This window comes from Podarcis bocagei, assembly GCF_964188305.1.
Source record: "Podarcis bocagei genome assembly, chromosome: 12".
In the NCBI taxonomy this organism is placed as follows: Eukaryota; Metazoa; Chordata; class Lepidosauria; order Squamata; family Lacertidae; genus Podarcis; species Podarcis bocagei.
Window position 1 is genome coordinate 20,467,368 of NC_138137.1, and position 17,900 is coordinate 20,485,267.

At 40.9% G+C, this 17,900-nt stretch overlaps 1 protein-coding gene and 1 long non-coding RNA gene across 5 annotated transcripts in view; one reads left to right on the top strand and one right to left on the bottom strand.

The window, feature by feature from the left end:
* ZNF385D (zinc finger protein 385D) overlaps positions 1–17,900 on the top strand; it is a 560,232-nt gene that overhangs the window by 143,893 nt on the left and 398,439 nt on the right. For both annotated transcript variants that reach the window (XM_081164656.1, XM_081164666.1), the window contains exon 4: positions 7,917–7,981. The gene's annotated coding sequence lies outside the window, so the exon portion shown is untranslated. The remainder of the gene's footprint in view (positions 1–7,916; positions 7,982–17,900) is intronic.
* On the bottom strand, positions 546–12,711 carry LOC308570220. Of its 3 annotated transcripts, XR_014000988.1 has the most exons (5): positions 12,573–12,704; positions 7,891–7,948; positions 6,371–6,911; positions 6,062–6,098; positions 546–656 (listed from the first exon to the last, which is right to left on the bottom strand). It is a non-coding gene; the product is annotated as an uncharacterized lncRNA (long non-coding RNA). The 3 variants fall into 3 exon arrangements; XR_014000989.1 differs by lacking the exon at positions 7,891–7,948 and having other exon boundaries at positions 548–656; positions 12,573–12,711; XR_014000990.1 differs by lacking the exons at positions 6,062–6,098; positions 7,891–7,948 and having other exon boundaries at positions 550–656; positions 12,573–12,711.

Here is a 17,900-nt window from a genome sequence, read left to right on the forward strand (position 1 = left end):
AGTACTTCAGGTTAAGAACTTTGCTTCAGGATGAGAACAGAAATCATGCTCCGGCGGCGCAGCAGCAGCAGGAGGCCCCATTAGCTAAAGTGGTGCTTCAGGTTAAGAAAAGTTTCAGGTTAAGTACGGACCTCCAGAACGAATTAAGTTCTTAACCCGAGGTACCACTGTAGACCATTCTTATGCCTCTCATGCCACCTTGTACTGTAGATGAAAATGGCAGCAGGTAGGCATATATGTTCATCCAGTTGAATGTTGCACTTCGAATGACAATGTTCTCGCACTGATTATAGCTGAGAGGAGTGCCAAAATGAATTTGTAATCCGGCATCTGCACATAAAAGGCCACCTTTCTCTCTCCCCCTCCCCCCCAGTATGTTTCTTTACCGCTATATGAAACAACAACAAAAGCGGATGCGAGGCGAGGCGGGGGGGGGGGGGAGACTCACAATACAAAATAGCATCTAAATAGCTCCAGTCATTTGGTTCTTTCAAAATGACTTGAAGAAATGGAATAATCTGTTTGGTTTATGAGGCTTTCACAATGGGAAATTTGCTGCAGTACCTGTCAATTGTGGGAAATGTGGAGAATGTATTTGATGTATCGTGTAACAACTTCATTTGAAATTCTTTGCCTAAACTCTGAAGCAATCAGAGCTGCCAAAGGAAAGAGAAATAACAAAATGGGCATCTAGCAAAACTGTTTAATATAGAACAGCAAATTGTTGCGTAGGACAAGGTCAGAATTTGTTGATCAGAATTTGCACAAATGTACCTCTGTGTGCGTACATGTGGAGATCATTGCAGATAATGTGCCTTACATGCATCTGTAGCAGTCAATTTAGGCATATATTTTCTACCTTTTCTCCACAAGAAGAATAATATTTACTGAAGCCATGTGAGGATATCCCAGCTGAATCCTTGTTCAGCTGAGAAATCCAAACCCCCTATATTCTGGTATATGTGTGGATTGGGCAGAGGTGTCGTCCGTCCAATCCTGCTGACCTCCGCGGTCCTACACCTGTGGAGTAATGACAGCATCACCTGCCCCTTCCACCTGCCAAACATGATCTGGACTGGATCCCAGGTGACATAGTGATCTGCCTGCTGTTCCACCTTCTGCCCTGGCTGGCAGGACTGTGAATACAGCGGTCTCCTCACTACTCCATTAAGCCTCAATGGGCAGCGACCAAGGTTAGTACTGCACCCTAGGATGAGAACTCTGGTTAGCTTCTGTGTAGATGAAGCACTAATCCACAGTTAGGGCTGAGATTGCATTGGGGGACATATGTGGGCATGGGGAGGAGTAATGGGGAAGGATCCTGCTTTCTGGGGTTTGCCTCTCTATGTGCAAATTGCAAACCATATTTGCAGGAAGTCAGCATTCCATTTACACCGGGCAAAGTTTGCAAAGTTAGCATGATCCTTTGTCATTTAAAAATGTAGGTTTCTGGCTCCCGTTCTGTCAATATGTTTGATTTACACTATTGTTCATTCTAAATCAACACCAAATATTGTTTGTTTTTGAAAACCTACGTAAAATCATAGGAGCTGGGCAAACAAGGAACCTGCCTATAATTCAGTGTCTAAGACGCAGCGTGTGCCCATTTAACAAACCCTACTCCCGGACAAAAACAAGCATTTGTTTAAGCATTGACATGCAAAATCAATACAGAACACATTGAGGCTTCAGTTTGCTTCAGATGTTTCTATGCTTTAGATGTTCTGAGATTATCAGTAGCCAGACTATTTCATTTTAGGAATTTCAAAAGATAAATTGGTTTTCTTCACCTTGTGTTACAGCCACATGTTTGATTTTAATAACTGTATCGTACTTTAACGTGCAACCTGCTATGTAGTCCTAATCAGAACGTTCACCCCCATAACAGCCCTGAGGGACTATTAATATTGCATTTTGATGGGTGGGAGATGGGACTAAATCTGACAGAGCAATGACCAGAAGTAACCAAAGATTTGTTGCTGCTGGAGGGGGAGCAGGAAATGGTGCTTCCCCATCCAAGCTGTGGTGCATAGTATCCAAGGCCATTTAAGTTAAATTTTTCATTATAGTAAGGTAAAGGTGCCCCTGACCGTTAGGTCCAGTCATGGACAACTCTGGGGTTGCGGCGCTCATCTCGCTTTACTGGCCGAGGGAGCCGGCGTTTGTCCGCAAACAGTTTTTCTGGGTCATGTGGCCAGCATGACTAAGCCGCTTCTGGTGAAACCAGAGCAGCGCCCGGGAAAACCGTTTACCTTCCCGCCGGAGAGGTACCTATTTATCTACTTGCACTTTGACATGCTTTCAAACTGCTAGGTTGGCAGGAGCAGGGACCGATCAATGGGAGCTCACCCCATCATGGGGATTCGAACTGCCAACCTTCTGATTGGCAAGCCCTAGGTTCAGTGGTTTAGACCACAGCGCCACTCGCGTCCCTATTCATTATAGTACTAGGGTATTAATAATGATGGTGATGATAGACAAAAATCTAACCATTTGGTGCCCATTCATGAAAGTGCAAATCAGCAGCCTTACTTTGCCTAGTGATAGGGCCGGTTCTACATGGAAATCCTATATATTTTTGTTCAGAAGTAAGCCCTACTATATGAGTCAATGAGTCATGTTCCAGGACAGGGTGCATAGGATTGTAAGGTGCTAGCAATCATGATCTCTTGACATCAGGACACATATACCTCATTGCCTGGTAGTGGTGCGGGTAGTTTTAGACTCTGGGCATAATAGTCTTTTGAGGACACACAAACACCTTTAGATGGCCATGCATTTCATTCATTTCAAAATGGCACAAGCCAGCCCTGCTGCTTATTCTGCGGAGTGAGGCGTTGGGACTTCTGCATCTGAGTCCTGCCCTGATACCACCACTGCTCTCTGGATCATGTTGTTAGCTTGCCAGAGGGAAGGGCTGCTGGCCTTTTCTTCATTGAAGCCAGCTACACCTGCACCATTTAAAGCACTTTACCATCATGGCTCCCTACATTTCCCTTCTGTTTTGGTTTTGTTGTGTTCCAGACCATGGGGCTTTGGGAAAATGCAATGGCTGATCAGCTAGGATGGAACTGGGACAGCTGGACATTCTGCATACTGCTGTATTTTTTATTAACTAAACATTTTTATTTTATATATTGCTGTGACTTTTAATACATATTCCTCCCTGAGAGTCTGGTGAAGAGACGGAATGGCAATGTTTTAAGTAAGTAAAAAAGGCAGAGTGGTAACATTGACTATTTCTCAGGCTGAACAGGCAATGCTATGAGATGCAACAAATCCTCTATTTGTTTGTCCTCAGGTTTTTTTTTTATTTCTTTCTTTCTCATTTATGGAATCATCTGTCAAGAATGCAGGAGGTGACAGTGAAATGCATAGTTCAGTGTTAACAGCAACAGCTTTTCTTTCCTCTGACAAAGGCAACTGCTTAAATAGGTCATGGAATAAAAATAGTATTGAAAAGCAATGCATGGGGATCGGATATTGTTTCTTGCTCCAGTGGTGTAAATCTAGAGTAACCCAAGTTTTACAAAAGTAGCTTGAACAATATGGCAATGCAATCCTACACATGTCTACTACTCAGGAGGAAGTCCCACTGAGTTTAATGGGGTTTAAGCCCAGGAAACAGTACAGGATTAGAGTCTAATTTTATTATTTAGCATGCAACACTATACTCATGTAGCTGGGAGTGTGTCCCATGGAACTCAATAATTCTGAGTAGACATGTTGAAGTGTAGGTGGGTTCCCACGAGGCAAGACACAGTGATAACAACAAGAACCTTTATTGAACTAACAGAACTGGACATCAGGGCAAAGCAACTGTTTATATACATTTCTGAAGGCCTGGGCCACCCACTCCCAACGTGATTGGCTGTCTATACTTCCAAGCTGTGAATCACGACTCAAGAGTTTAAGGGCCAATGGCAGAGGCCCCAATCCTGAAATGTTCTGTGATTGGATGTCATGTATCGAATCAGAACACAGGAGCTCAGAATCCTTAGTCCAGATTCAGGCACACACAGACCACTGAATACATAACACATGTATAGGATTGCCCTGCACATTAGTTAATTTAAAAAATTTGCTTATTTATCTTAAATCTTTAAATGAAGAATTTCAAAGTAATGGAATTGAAAACAGCAGAAGAGATAACACCTTAAACATCAGTTTAAAAACAACAAATATAGCAGCATCACGTTAGGAAAGAGTCATCTTAAAATGATTGGGTGTGTGTTGAATCTTGGACTGGTGCTTTAAAAATATCAGATTAGTGCTGTTAGGTAATATTGGGGGGGGTCTTGCTCATTTTGCTGTGTGGAGCCCTGGACTTCTGCCCTGCCCTGAGTACAACCAGAACTTTCCATTACTGGTCATGCAGTGGTTTGCAGTTGAAGATATTGACATCCATAGCCAAGTGGGACCTCTTTGTGCATAATTCATTGTGAGGTCAAAGCCAGTAAACGGCACTGTGAAATCTGATTATTAATGTATTAGCAAAATCTAGTTGAAAAAGCCATTTGATTTCTGCTTCTGCCAGCAATTGAATGATTACTTATATGGAACATTTGTAGAAATGAGGATTTATTTTAGCATGCTGAAGTATCTGTAGTGTAAAAGTGTGTGTGTGTGTGTGTGTGTGTGTGTGTGTGTAAGACACAGACAGGAGACTCCTCTGGAAGTAAGCAGATCATGCAGAAAGCTTATACTAGAAAAATGTCTTCCAAATCCAATTCTTCTTTTCAAACTATCATTGCCAGAAGGTTGCCTCTGAAATCCTTCTAGCTTTTTATTCACTTCCATTCTTTTCATATTTACTCAGTGCAGATCACTGTGACATTTTTATTTAGCTGCATGATCGTCCTGAACCTTTGATCATTTTAGTTGCGGTGACCTCTGTGCTGACTGCCTTGGGTAATTTGTGCCATCAGTGGTTTTGATTAGTTCAACTCTGGTGAGTCTTATGTCTTGATCTTCCCCAGGGATCTGAAGAAGAGCTCTGGAGCTAGCTCCCATCAAGAGTGAAAGTGTGTGTGTGTGTGTGTGTGTGTGTGTGTGTGTGTGTGTGTGCTACTGGTTTTGTTTTGTTTCATAGTCACTACAGTGAGATTAATGTTGTACCAAACACTGAGCTAAGACGAAACTCCAGTGCCTACTCTAATACTAACATTGGCAAAATGAGACAGAAAACTCAGTCTTAGCTGTGTATTCATTGCATATTAGCTAATGACTATTAACTGGTAGCTCTTTCATCTTAAGATGGGATTGTTTCAGACTTGCTTATCCTTGAAATCAACACTGACTAGATTTTCAGCATCTTAGCCCGGAACACCCTTTACACACCAATGTTCTTTCCTGAAATGCTGGCCTTCCCTATTTATTTATTTTGATTGAATGGGAGGAAAAGCTTGTGCAGGAGAAGCTTCATTAAAGCGAATGGGGAAGTTGGTCCATGCTAGGGAGTGTTTATAACAAATTTATTCTCTGAAATGCTGGCAAGGACTAGAGCATCCTGAATAACTTCATGGTGAACCATGTGCTAGGATGACAGGGGCCACTCAGGGAAGAACAAGAGGAGGACTTGGCTAGAATGACTTGATATACAGGGGCCAGATCAAAAAGAGGACAAGACTCCTGCTCTATGAATGTTGTGTAAAGGAGGGAATTGTAATGTAAACTTCACCTGCTGAATTTCTTCTTCTACCTGATTAGAGCCTTTACCCCTTTTTTGTCTGGCGATCCTGATGAGCTATCAAACAGCCAGTGCTGGCCCTGATAATAGGCAGAGTGTGGCAGTGGCCTCAGGGAGAGGATGCTGGGTGCTCTGGGGAAGCAGTACATGTACCACCTACCCTTACTATTCCTCATGAGTCTTCATCTATGGCTTGTATGACTAGCGGGGATTCTCTGCTATACACATCTATCAGAGGAGTAGCAGTCCTGTCCTGTTTTGTATCTGGCCACGTTTTTTGGAGCACAATCAATCAATCAATCAATCAATCACTAGCTAGCAGACTTGAATCCAAAACCATGATGAAGACTTTACATTTATTCATTTATTTACCTTATTAGTTGGATGTCACCCGATGGTTTCCAAGAAACTTAAAGACAAATAAAGGCACATAAGTAATAACACAGGGGGAGGGGGGGGTCATATAGTGCATTAACATTTCATATCACATGCAAGAAAAACAAAAACAACACACCAGCCCCATAAACCGTAACAAACAACATTAGCAATGTAGTCAAACAATAAATGAAGCAATACTCCGACCCACTAGTTAGCAGATAAATGAAACCTCAGTCGCCTCCCTAGACCAAAAGCCATACACTTCAAAACCAAAACCACCCCCTAGTAATCTCTCCAGCCCACCTGACAGTCTGTCATCAGGCCAGCTGCTGCAGATCAGTTGTGGTGGGGTCCAGAAGTCCTCCTCCAAGCATCTCTCCTCTCTCTTCAGTGGGAGCAATAGAAAAGCAAAGCAGGGAGATGGTGGCAGAAGTTTCACCTCCTTTTCAGTTGTCCCAGCTACTGCTCATCTCTTGCTGCTGGTGGGGGTGCAGGAAGAGGGGTCCTTCCACTTGCTGTCAAGACCAGCTGTGTCTGGCTTCTTCACTATACAAGTTTCAGTGAATGCTGAAAACACACCTATTTACCCTGGCCTTTGACATCTCAGATGCGTGTTTTCAGGGCCCACCCTCTTCCTGTTTTAACTGTTGTTTAATTCTTAATTTTTGAGTTGTTGTAACCCACCCTGGGACCTGCTGGCAAAGGGCGGGTAGCAAAGTTCAAAGTAGTTGTAGTAATAATAATACAATGGAGCGAAAAATGTGTTCTACCCAACCTTCTGCCCTGACAGTGCTTCGGGTGTGGTGACGACTCCACTTCTCTGTTCCATCATTCTTCATCTGACCTGTTACCAAGAACAGAACTGTTACTTTTTTGAAGGGTGCCTGTCACATCCCATTATTATCAGGGCTTCCTGAGATCCAAGTGCAGTGCCTGTCATTTGCTGTCACCAAACTCATCTATAACTTCTTCCGTGCATTCAAAGGACACAGTGTCCTTTAAAAGAAAGAAAGAAAAATAAGTAAATCCAACAGTTTATTTAATGTACCCTGAGTTAATTGATACAAATTCACTTTGCAGCATTGAAACAAAACCTAAGGGGCATAACATGTTAATAAAATGTTGAATTCAGAGTTAGTCACATTTAGAGTAGAGCCAATCAAAGCAATAGTCATGACTTAAGCTCCACTGGTTTCAGTTGATCTACTCTGATCATCTGGAGCCAACCCAAATGTAGGGTCCTGAGTATCTTGTTACTTAAGATTTCCTCTGGTTTTGATTCCTTTTCTGTGTGAGATACTTTAGTCAAGAAAAAGAAAAGGAAAGTAATCCGTGTTGTTTCCTTTGAATTACTTGATGATGAATGGGCCTATAACTTTTTAGTCTGTTATATAGTTTATCATACTGCTGTGACAGACCTACAAAAATGACACGAGATAAAATATAATATAAAATATATAAAGTATAGCAAGTTTTACTTTGTACAGATCTATAAGCTTCCGCAAAACAAGTAATAAATAGAAATAACAAAATAAATTGCCTTTGAAGTCTGCATGAGACAGTTCCTTTCAGTCAGCCTCAAGTGAAGAAAGAAATGAACATTTTATGTGAGAAGGTGAATCTATAATGTCAAAAAAATAAAAAGCAACAGGTTGGTGGTAGTGCCACATTAGAGAACCGTGACCTTCTAATGTACAAAATGCTCCCTGTTTCTCTGGCTGCCTTATGTATTAAATGGTCTGTGAATATGTTTGTGTACTTGTTACATCTGTCCTGCAAGATTTGTGTCTGTCTTTAGGCATTCTTCTAGTAAAACTGCTTACATTTTATGCTTGTGGTTTTCTCATAGATTTAGTTTCATTGTCTCTCTGGAGATGGTCCCTGAAGTAAAAGAGAGGGAGAAGAATCTTTGCGGTAAGAAATCTAATATTTATTAGTCTCCTGCTGAAAGCAAGAAATACAAAAATATATAGAGAAATAACTGATGTGCGTTTTAAACTGATGTTCACATTTTTAAAAGATTCGTGGAACACAGGGGTTACCTGTATAGGACAATTTTTGACAACACTCTGTTATTAATAAAACAGGTGCCACATCTTTCAGAACCCTATTTTAGCCAGGGAGAAATTTTCACTGAATCCTGCCATGTTTATTTTTACCAGCTGTAGCTGCCCACAAGGCCTATTGAAAGCATGCATCTTATTTTTATAAAAGGCTTTTTTAATGGATCAGAGGGTGGGGTGTTTTGTACTTATTGTTTGCTCTAGAAATAGTGTTCCCCTGTATTTACTGGCATTTAGGTTTCTGGCATCTGTGTCGGTTGAGGAGCTAGCTAACTATGGCAATATATCATGTCAAACTAGGCTAGTTATATAACTGTTAAAATGCTAGTTTTAAAAAAGATGCCCTGGAAAATGTTTTTCTACATTAGAGTCGCATCTCTTTGTATTAGAAATAAGCCAATGTAGTGTTGTTGATGGGGTGTTGAAGAGAACCGGAAAGACTGTAGTTCAAATCCCTGCTCAACCATGATGTTCACTGGGTGACCTTGGGCAAGTCACAAACTCTCAGCTATTCTCTCTCAGGGTTGATGAGGTGGTAAAAGGAGGGTGGGAGGCATCATATTTGCAGCCTTGAGCTCCTTAGGAAAGGGCAAGCTAATTATTGCAATAAATAATGTTTTCCTATCACTACTCTGATATCTGTAAGCAGACAAACTCCGCTATGTATGGGTTTTCCTTGCTGCCAACATTCTCTTTCAGAAGTGAGGGGATTGGCTATCCTTGGCTTGATTCTAATCAATAGGGAAGTTTTAGCCGATGAGTTCAAAGCAGTGGGGACTTTGCGGGGACTGTGTCCATAAAATGTTGGACTTTTTGGACTGGAATAATGGGCTGGAGTTCTGGATCTTATTGAAAACGAAAGGTCAGCACAGTCAAATATGTGCCTTGAATTTCAGGACAGCTGGAGCTCAGAGAAAAGCTAAGTAGGATTTGATGGCTAGATACCCTAATGGGAATAGAAGCCCAAAAAGGCTGATTTCCTGGAGGCAGAATCACAAATAATCCCAATGAGAAACAAAAAGAAAAAGAAAAAAAGAGGGAGACATCTAAAATGACAGTGATGTTACACAAAAAAGCAGAGTGATGAGCAGAAAACAAAAAAGGACATATATAATACATGGAAGAAAGGAGAGGACACCAAGGACAAGTTCAGATGAGGAGCCAATACTTGTAGAGGCAGCACCAGGAAAGCTAAAACTTAGAACAAGCTGAGGTTGGTAAGGGATTTTGCAAGTTACAAGAAGGGCTTTTCTTCTATGTTTAAAGCAAGAGGGAGGAAACAGTAGGCTTAATGTGAGTATGGATGGTGGAATGTTAACTGTTGACAAGGAAGAGGTACCACAGGTCAGCTCCTATTATGCCTCAGTCTTCTCCCAAAACATGATTTGAGTGCAGCTTTTCAAATGTAGTATGACTGGGGAGGAGTCTGGATTGCAGTTCTAGGTTGATAATAATAATAATAAATTTTATTTATATCCCGCCCTCCCCAGCCAAGCCGGGCTCAGGGCGGCTAACAACAATCAAATAAACAATCAAATAATAACACATTCTAAAAATATTTCATTATAAAAATTAGTTAAAATCAAATTGATGGCAACCGATTAAACAAAATTCTGCGCAGGTTGCCAGAGGAGGGAGTCAAGCTGCGCCCTGACCAAAGGCCTGGCGGAACAACTCTGTCTTGCAGGCCCTGCGGAAAGATGTCAGGTCCCGCAGGGCCCTAGTCTCTTGTGACAGAGCATTCCACCAGGTTGGAGCCGCAGCCGAGAAGGCCCTGGCTCTAGTTGAGGCCAGCCTAACCTCTCTGAGGCCTGGGACCTTGAGGGTGTTATTATTTGCAGACCGTAGGTTTCTCTGATAGCGAGGTGGTAAGGAATACCTAGCTACCTGAATGAGTCTGAAACTTTGGGGCCAGGTGAATTGGATTGTAGGGAACTAAAGTAGTTTCAGAACCATAATATTTGCAAAAATACTGGGAAAGGGGTGAGGTGCCACCACAAGACTGAAAATGATGGCAAGACTGAAACTGTGCAAATTTTCCAGTCTTCAGAAGAGGGAGAAAAGAGGAAACAAAATTATGGGCAATCTAGCTTTGATTCCAGGAAAGATGCTAGAACTGATGGTAATGGAAGCAGTTTGAAATAATCTTGATAACGATTCAGTTATTAGTAGAAACTATCATGGATGTGTCCAGAATAAATTTCTGCCAGACTCAATTTATCATTTTTAAATTAGAGGACTATGAGAATATTATTGACATAATTTGTCTTGCATTTGACAAACTTACCCTGCTACACTTTGGTGAGCAAAATTGTTAAATGTGAGCTAGCTGATAATTCTGACAGATCCTGTCACAGCTAGTTGAAAAATCATACCAAAACATCTAGTTCATATGTACATGAGCTTGGCACTGGTGCCCTCTTTCTTTCCTCTCTTCTTCCAATGCAGCTGTGAGGAAGAGATCATGTTTTCGATTCCGTTTTCAATTAAATATGATTTATTATTACATATGGGCCACAAACTAGGGTTAAACATCAACATGATTTAGGTTATCAAAGTAAACCACACTTTTGTCCCCAAATCATATTTAAATCTAACCGCAGTTCATCTGGGTTTAGACATGATGATAAACCGTGGTTAGTTAAAATTTGAAATGAAAGCTTCCAGTCTCTTCCATGCAGTTGCACTGGAAAAGGAAAGCAGTTCATGAGCCCCAAGCTTGTGTACATAACACTACACCACTGCTCATGTAGCACTGTATTATATAGTTCTCAAATCTCATTAGTTCTATTGGTTGTTCTATATTTGAGTATTCACTTTGAAGTCACACTTCAGTCACCTCTTGTAATACAGAACAGCTGATGAATCTATAACAAGCCTTTTGTAGAAGATACTCCTTTGAATCTAAGGTGCTCAACTGTGAACACCTTTCTTGTTTTTCTTTTCGCTTGTTGACATACATTTCTCTTTCTTTTCTGTGAGATTCTGTGGGGTCTTTTCCTCCTTTTTACAGAGATGAAGCTACATTAGGAAACATGAGAACTTTTCTTCTTCAAGTTTGGTTATTTATAACCAGTTTAGCTCTATAATTAAGCTTGCGTTTAATTGCTGTAATTGTGCCATCCTTGTTTAAAGACAAATGGGTTTCTCTGGGCTAGAGTATGTGCTGATATTTTTATTCTATTGAATTCCTTTAAAAGGCTATCTAGGGAGCTTCTGGAAACCTTGAAATAAATACAAGTCCCACACAAGTCTAGAATACAAAAGAGGACACACACACCTTGGAGAAAGCTGCACATATGTTGCAACTTTTGTGTTCTATTGTCATTGTGTCCCCCCACCCACCCCAGTGCTGAAGAAATAAGCCACTGATTTATTTATTGCTGCTCTCTTTGGAAATGGAAATTGCAAAAGTGGACAAAGAAGAGAGGGCTCTGGTTAAGTAGATGTTTCTCTTCTATACAGTGGTACCTCAGGTTACATACGCTTCAGGTTACATACACTTCAGGTTACATACGCTTCAGGTTACATACGCTTCAGGTTACACACGCTTCAGGTTACACACTCCGCTAACCCAGAAATAGTGCTTCAGGTTAAGAACTTTGCTTCAGGATAAGAACAGAAATCGAGCTCCAGTGTCAAGGCAGCAGCAGGAGGCCCCATTAGCTAAAGTGGTGCTTCAGGTTAAGAACAGTTTCAGGTTAAGAACAGACCTCTGGAACGAATTAAATACTTAACCTGAGGTACCACTGTACATGCATTTATATTTGTTCAGTCTTGACCCCATTGTATGACGTTTGAGAAAAATAAGTAAGGGTTTTTTAAATCATTAAGAAAGCTGGGAATTGTAGCTCTGTGAGAGGTCCATTACAATTCTCATAATTCAGGGGCGGGGGGAGCCATGACTGTTAAAGTAATATAAATATGTTTTCAGTGTATGGTGTAGATATTACCTTAGTCTTCAGGAAGATTCCCTCAAATTGATTCCCCATTTCGTTTCTCTCTCTCTGTTATTCTCCAGAGTTCATAGCCTTTATCACTTGCTACAGTTCCAAACATCTTGCCCTTGGGAGCTGAACTGAAATCATATGAAAGAAGTAAGGCTTCTGTTTTCATAGTGTGGCTGTGGCTTGGTTGAAATTTATGTAAAACTCAGCCACGGTCATATAGAAGATTTATGAAGCCCTTTGATAAGCAATTCAGCACATGTTCAAATATCTAAAAATAGACACCATTGCATATTACATAAAGAAGCAATATAGTTGACACCTCATGTATAACACTACCTCTTGTTATTTACCTTCAGTTTCTGAAAATGGCAAAAAGTGGTGGTTGTTTTTTATTGAATCAACTGTGAAGTCAGGTTATGCGGCAATTTTTCATTGTTTTTCAAAATGTTCTCTATTTTAAAAAAAGTTTCTGCAGTTTGAAAGGTTGCTAACCTTGTCTGCTAGAATATTCAAGAATAACTGTCAGCACTGTTGTGGGAAGATGTACCCCTTATGCACGCTGCCAGCAATATACTCTTGTTGAGAAGTCTAATTGATCTCAGTGACATCGGAGGTGCCCTCTTACGAGGATGATGGGGGGGCGGCAATGTTCTGACGTCACACATGCGATGTCAGGACATGTGAAGGAGCCAGGGGCAGAGCTGAAAGTGTCGGCCATGCAGCCTCAACCCTTTGTCCCTCCAGAGGTTTCTGCACTACAGCTCGCATCAACCTTGACCATGGTAACATCTGGAGGGTCAAAGGTTGCCCTGCCCTGCCCTGCCCTGCCCTATATGAATCCTTTGAAATGTGTAGAGCCTCAGTCAGCCATTCTGAAAGGGATTGTGGCTTGCCATGGTATGATTCTTATTAACTTTCTTTAGGAGTGAGGAAGGTATTTCCATTCCCATCCATATGAAGATCCGATCATCTGAGATTGCTTAGAGGCATATGTCTACAAACCTTCAGGTGAACAGTGGCTGGCTGGCTACATTGCAGTTGATAACAATCAACGCAAGGCCATCATATGAAAGTTTGAGACATTTTATTTTTTATAAAGCGACAGATAAATGTAATCAGTAATAGTGATAATACAATAGGGGAAAATTTAGCTCTGGTATAAGGAATATGTGCCCCCCCCCCGGTGGTTTCATGCATTTTTCTAAGCTGCATGAGACCACTACCACTCTGAGTACAGTGGTACCTCGGGTTACATACACTTCAGGTTACATACGCTTCAGGTTACAGACTCTGCTAACCCAGAAATAGTACCTCAGGTTAAGAACTTTGCTTCAGGATGAGAACAGAAATCGTGCTCTGGCGTTGCAGCAGCAGGAGGAGGCCGCATTAACTAAAGTGGTGCTTCAGGTTAAGAACAGTTTCAGGTTAAGAACGGACCTCCAGAACGAATTAAGTTCTTAATCCGAGGTACCACTGTATCTCTGATCATGTTGGCTGAGCCTGGGAACTAGAGTCTAACAAGCGCTGGAGGATCACAGGTTCCTTGTCCTCCTGCCCCTCTTTTGGTTAGACCTCCAGATCTTCCTGCAGAGCACTGTGGCTCAGATGTAAAGCTCTTGCTATGCACTGGTTCCATCTCTGACTCCATCATGCACTGCCTGGTCTGAAACCCTGTAGACTGAACTAAATTAGAGGGACTAATGGGCCAACTTGGTATAAGGTGGTTTCTTCTGCAACAAACATACTGTTGAACTCCCATGTCTGCAGCACTTCTGTGTGCTATTGGCTACGCCTTTGGACATGCCTGATTTAGATATTACGGATTTTTGTGGAACTTAGTTTCAGCCAAAGAGCACAGAGCAGCAGTGGCCAAAACCCCCTCCAATGATCCCCCCCTCCGGCTCACAAACGTCTGCACCCAGGTCAACACCCTGGTTGGGAACAAGTTGCCTTCTCCCTGGTCACCAGATTGATCCTTTGATGGGCAGAGAGGGGTTGACAATTCTCTCTTTAGTGGATCGATTTAATGCAGGGGAAGCTTTGTGCCTGTGTGTGTGTGTGTGTGTGTGTGTGTGTGTGTGTGACAGTGTGGGGTGGCTTCCCCCACTATTGGCATGCGACCACCCCTGATGTTTGGCCAAGGGTAAACACAACCCTCAGACCATAAAAGGTCAGCCACCCTAGGCATAAAGTCTTGAGGTTTTCGGTAACCATTTGTGAAGGATATGATCAATGGAATATTGTTGACATGCTTAGGAGTCGGTTCTAAACCGCTCAGCTTGTTTTTCCTTTCCTTCCTAATTATTTTCTATCTTATATTCACATAATAAAATATATTTACATTGTGGTTGTTTATCTCAACATGACATCCGACTTTTACTTCTCTTTTCTCCCCAATTACTGGGAAGTGGTGCTTGCACCCCAATTCAAAAGCCATTAAAAAAAGGACAACTTTTGTTGGCTAAGCTCTAGGCTTGTTAGATTCACTGATGCTTTATGAGGCTTATAATATATTAATGTTCACTACAGAATAAAGGCAGACAAAAAAAATATTGATTTCAGAGAGAATGTCTTTTAGCTGGGCTTTCTTATTTCAGGGCTGAATATACTGTAGATTTTGCATCAGTGCTGGGAGCAAAGGGATTAAAAAAAATATCAGTTCTCCATCAGGGAGGAGGTATTGACAGTGTACAACCAAATCAGCAAAAGGCATAATGGTTCTATTCAGGATAATTCCAGAATAGTTCCATCTGTTTACTCTAACCTAGGTCATTTGTAAAAGTTAAGAAGTACATGTAAACATTTATTCTGAAATTCCTTTTCTTTAGCAGATTCAAAAAAAATAATTAGCAGTAGACAAATGCTCTCATATAGGTGATAGTAAATCCTACTGAAGTTGGTAGGCTGCTGAACTGGTTTAGACATGATACAGGTAATAGCCAACACCACTGTGAGTTCCCCATCCCGTAGCCATATTGTTCAGAAAAACAACGGATATAATAGATGAACAAGTTCAAAACCCATCAGTATTGTTGAAGATGCAGATTTAGATATACATGCACATTCATTTCAATGTAGTGGTATGAGAATTCACTCACAGAAGCTATGTGGGTGGGCGATCACAGCAATTTCATCCAGAAGTGTTAAATACATGCGAGCTTTGGATATTAACGGGGGGGGGGTAATACTTCATGTTTGCTATAGGGTGGAGGGACCTATTGTCAGGAGCCATAATTTAGTCTGTTAGCTCAAGTTTTGCTTGATTAGCCAACCGACTGAGCTGATCAGAATTTACAGCCCTTATTTTGTGCTTTGTGTTCTTGTATTTTTACAATGCCAGATTAACCTCCTTAAAATAAGGTACCTGTTGAAGAAAAGTGCTTCTGTAAGTGTAAGGGCTTCTAAAAACAAACCTGTTCTTCGTTTCCCTGAGAAGTCTAAAGATAAGAGGGAAAACACCATAGAACGATTTCGGTGGCTGAAGCAATGATATGATGCTCCCATTAAATTTTCAGAATTGCACTAGATAAGATAGTTCAAGCAGGAGTTGGAAGACTGGGAGTGGATGGTTCTGCACATCAGAAAGTGACAGACACATGCCACTAATGCTAGCTGTTCTTTATCCAGGAAGGTATCTCTAATACCTCTCCACTTTTCTCTCTTTCCCCCCTTTTGCTCTGAAGCCTTATCACTGGGAGCACCAGAGCTGCCTTTCAGCATTTACCTGGTTTATATTCTTCAATCAATCTATCCCAGTTAATAGAAAAGATATAAAGTAATAATAAAAGTAATGGTGACAGACAGGAAGTAGGAGTTCAGATGCATTGTGTCCACTGTCTGGAGGCTTCTTGTAAAGAAACATATTTTCCCCCAGGTTTTCCCTGACCCACAAAATTGGCCCCCATTATTGTTTTCACAGTACTGTGCAGTTTACTGGTTTTAAATGCTGTATTGGTATTTTTATGATACCATTTTATCTGGTATTTTTATGTTGCAGTTCTGTATACTACTTAGATGTGTTTAAATATTAAGTAGTTTAGAAATGGTTTTAAATAAAATAAGCAGCTTCCAATGTGCCAAAGACATGAGTTTTGATCATATCTATCACCTGCAGTGCAAATGGGACTGGAAATTTGAAAGTACAGGCACAGCAATTGTTCAACTAGTGAGGAAGTAAGAGGCAGTTGCTTCGGATAAAAATATTAACTTCTAGGCCAGTTATCCAATAACAATGAGCATCTTATTATATAAACTCAGTGCTTTTTATCTAAAAAAATGTTTAGGGGTACTCTCATTTTGACTCAAGAAAATCATCATTTTATAGTTCAAATTGGGGAAAATAAATACAGTAAATGGACAAAAGTACAAAGAACATGCATTATCTCATATTACACAGCAGACAGCTCATGGTAACTTCCACATTGGCATGAAGTTGTGTGCACTAACATTTTCCTGATTCCTTTCTGGGAAAGGAAATGAAGCTGCCATCGGAGGTGATAACAACAAAACTGACCAATCACCATGCTAGATTCCAACTCCTACTTCACACATTAAACATTTGTTTTCACCTGAGACTCAGGAAACATTGCGCAGGGGTAGCAATGGAACTGACAATTCACTGTGCTAGAGAAGAAACTAAAAAATGATATATTTTAGATATAGATTCACAAAATGTTTAGGGGTGTGCGTACCCCTGCATCTCCCCCCAAAGCACTGTATAAACTACTGGTATAGGTCAGGATCTGCTGCTTCAAGATGGTCCACTGGGTTCATCCCAATGGTATGACTGTATGATTGGCTTGTGCTTAATATTATGCAAATAGATGCATAGTGGATTATGTATGCTGAATCATTCCTGGTGATTTTTGACTGACTAGAATAATGCAAGAAAACTAATCTTTAAAACAAAGAAGAAATATGCTCTTTTACACTTAAAGTAGAATTCTGTATTATAAAATGTTCTAAAATTATGTTGAAAAGATTTTCCTTGAACAGGATTAGCAATTTCTGTTCAAAATGAATAAATCCTGGTCTTAAACAAGGAAGCTTGTGATTGCTGTCTAACATACTGAAATAAAAATGCTTGATGCCTGTGCTTGTCTTTTAATATTAATGTAATCCCTCTGAGCATATCGGTCTAGTTTTTCTCAGACTTCCTTGTGTTTAGAGCCCCCTTTTCAAAGGGAAACATAGCCTAAAGGGAATACACCATGTTTTATTTCAAAAAGCCATTTGAGATTTTCATATTCATATTCTTGGAGCTAGTTGTTGCTCCTTTCTTAAAGATATATTAACATATTAGCCCTATCAAGCTAAACTTCGTGTCTATTGCAAGCATTTCCAATACATATATAGAAAGTTGATACATACCAGAAAAATACAGGCTTATACTGCATAACAGAATGGTAACAGAACATATGCACAGGGACATTTTTATTCCCTGTTATCCAAAACATTCTTACCCAAATTATCAACCAGGGAGCGATGCCAAATGGCAGCTGTGGTGCTCCCAGTGCTGGGGTGCTAATATAACTCCTTGCAAACTGTAATGGAGTCACGGAGAAGTGTCCATCATCTGGCCAGAGAGTTAGCCCATTAAGAGATCCAGTTTCCCAGAAATGGGTAAAGCATGGAAAAAGCAGAACCCCGGCAGAGACCATTCTAACCCTTGTTAGACTAGAGCAACTTGCTCACTGAGCTCTCCTTGGTGCTGAAATGACTAATCTGCCTTGTTGTGGGCTTCTCTGCAGAACCATAACATAACAGTCAAGCCCACAAGCAGGTTATGAGCACAACAGCTTTCGTTCTTTCTAATGAGCC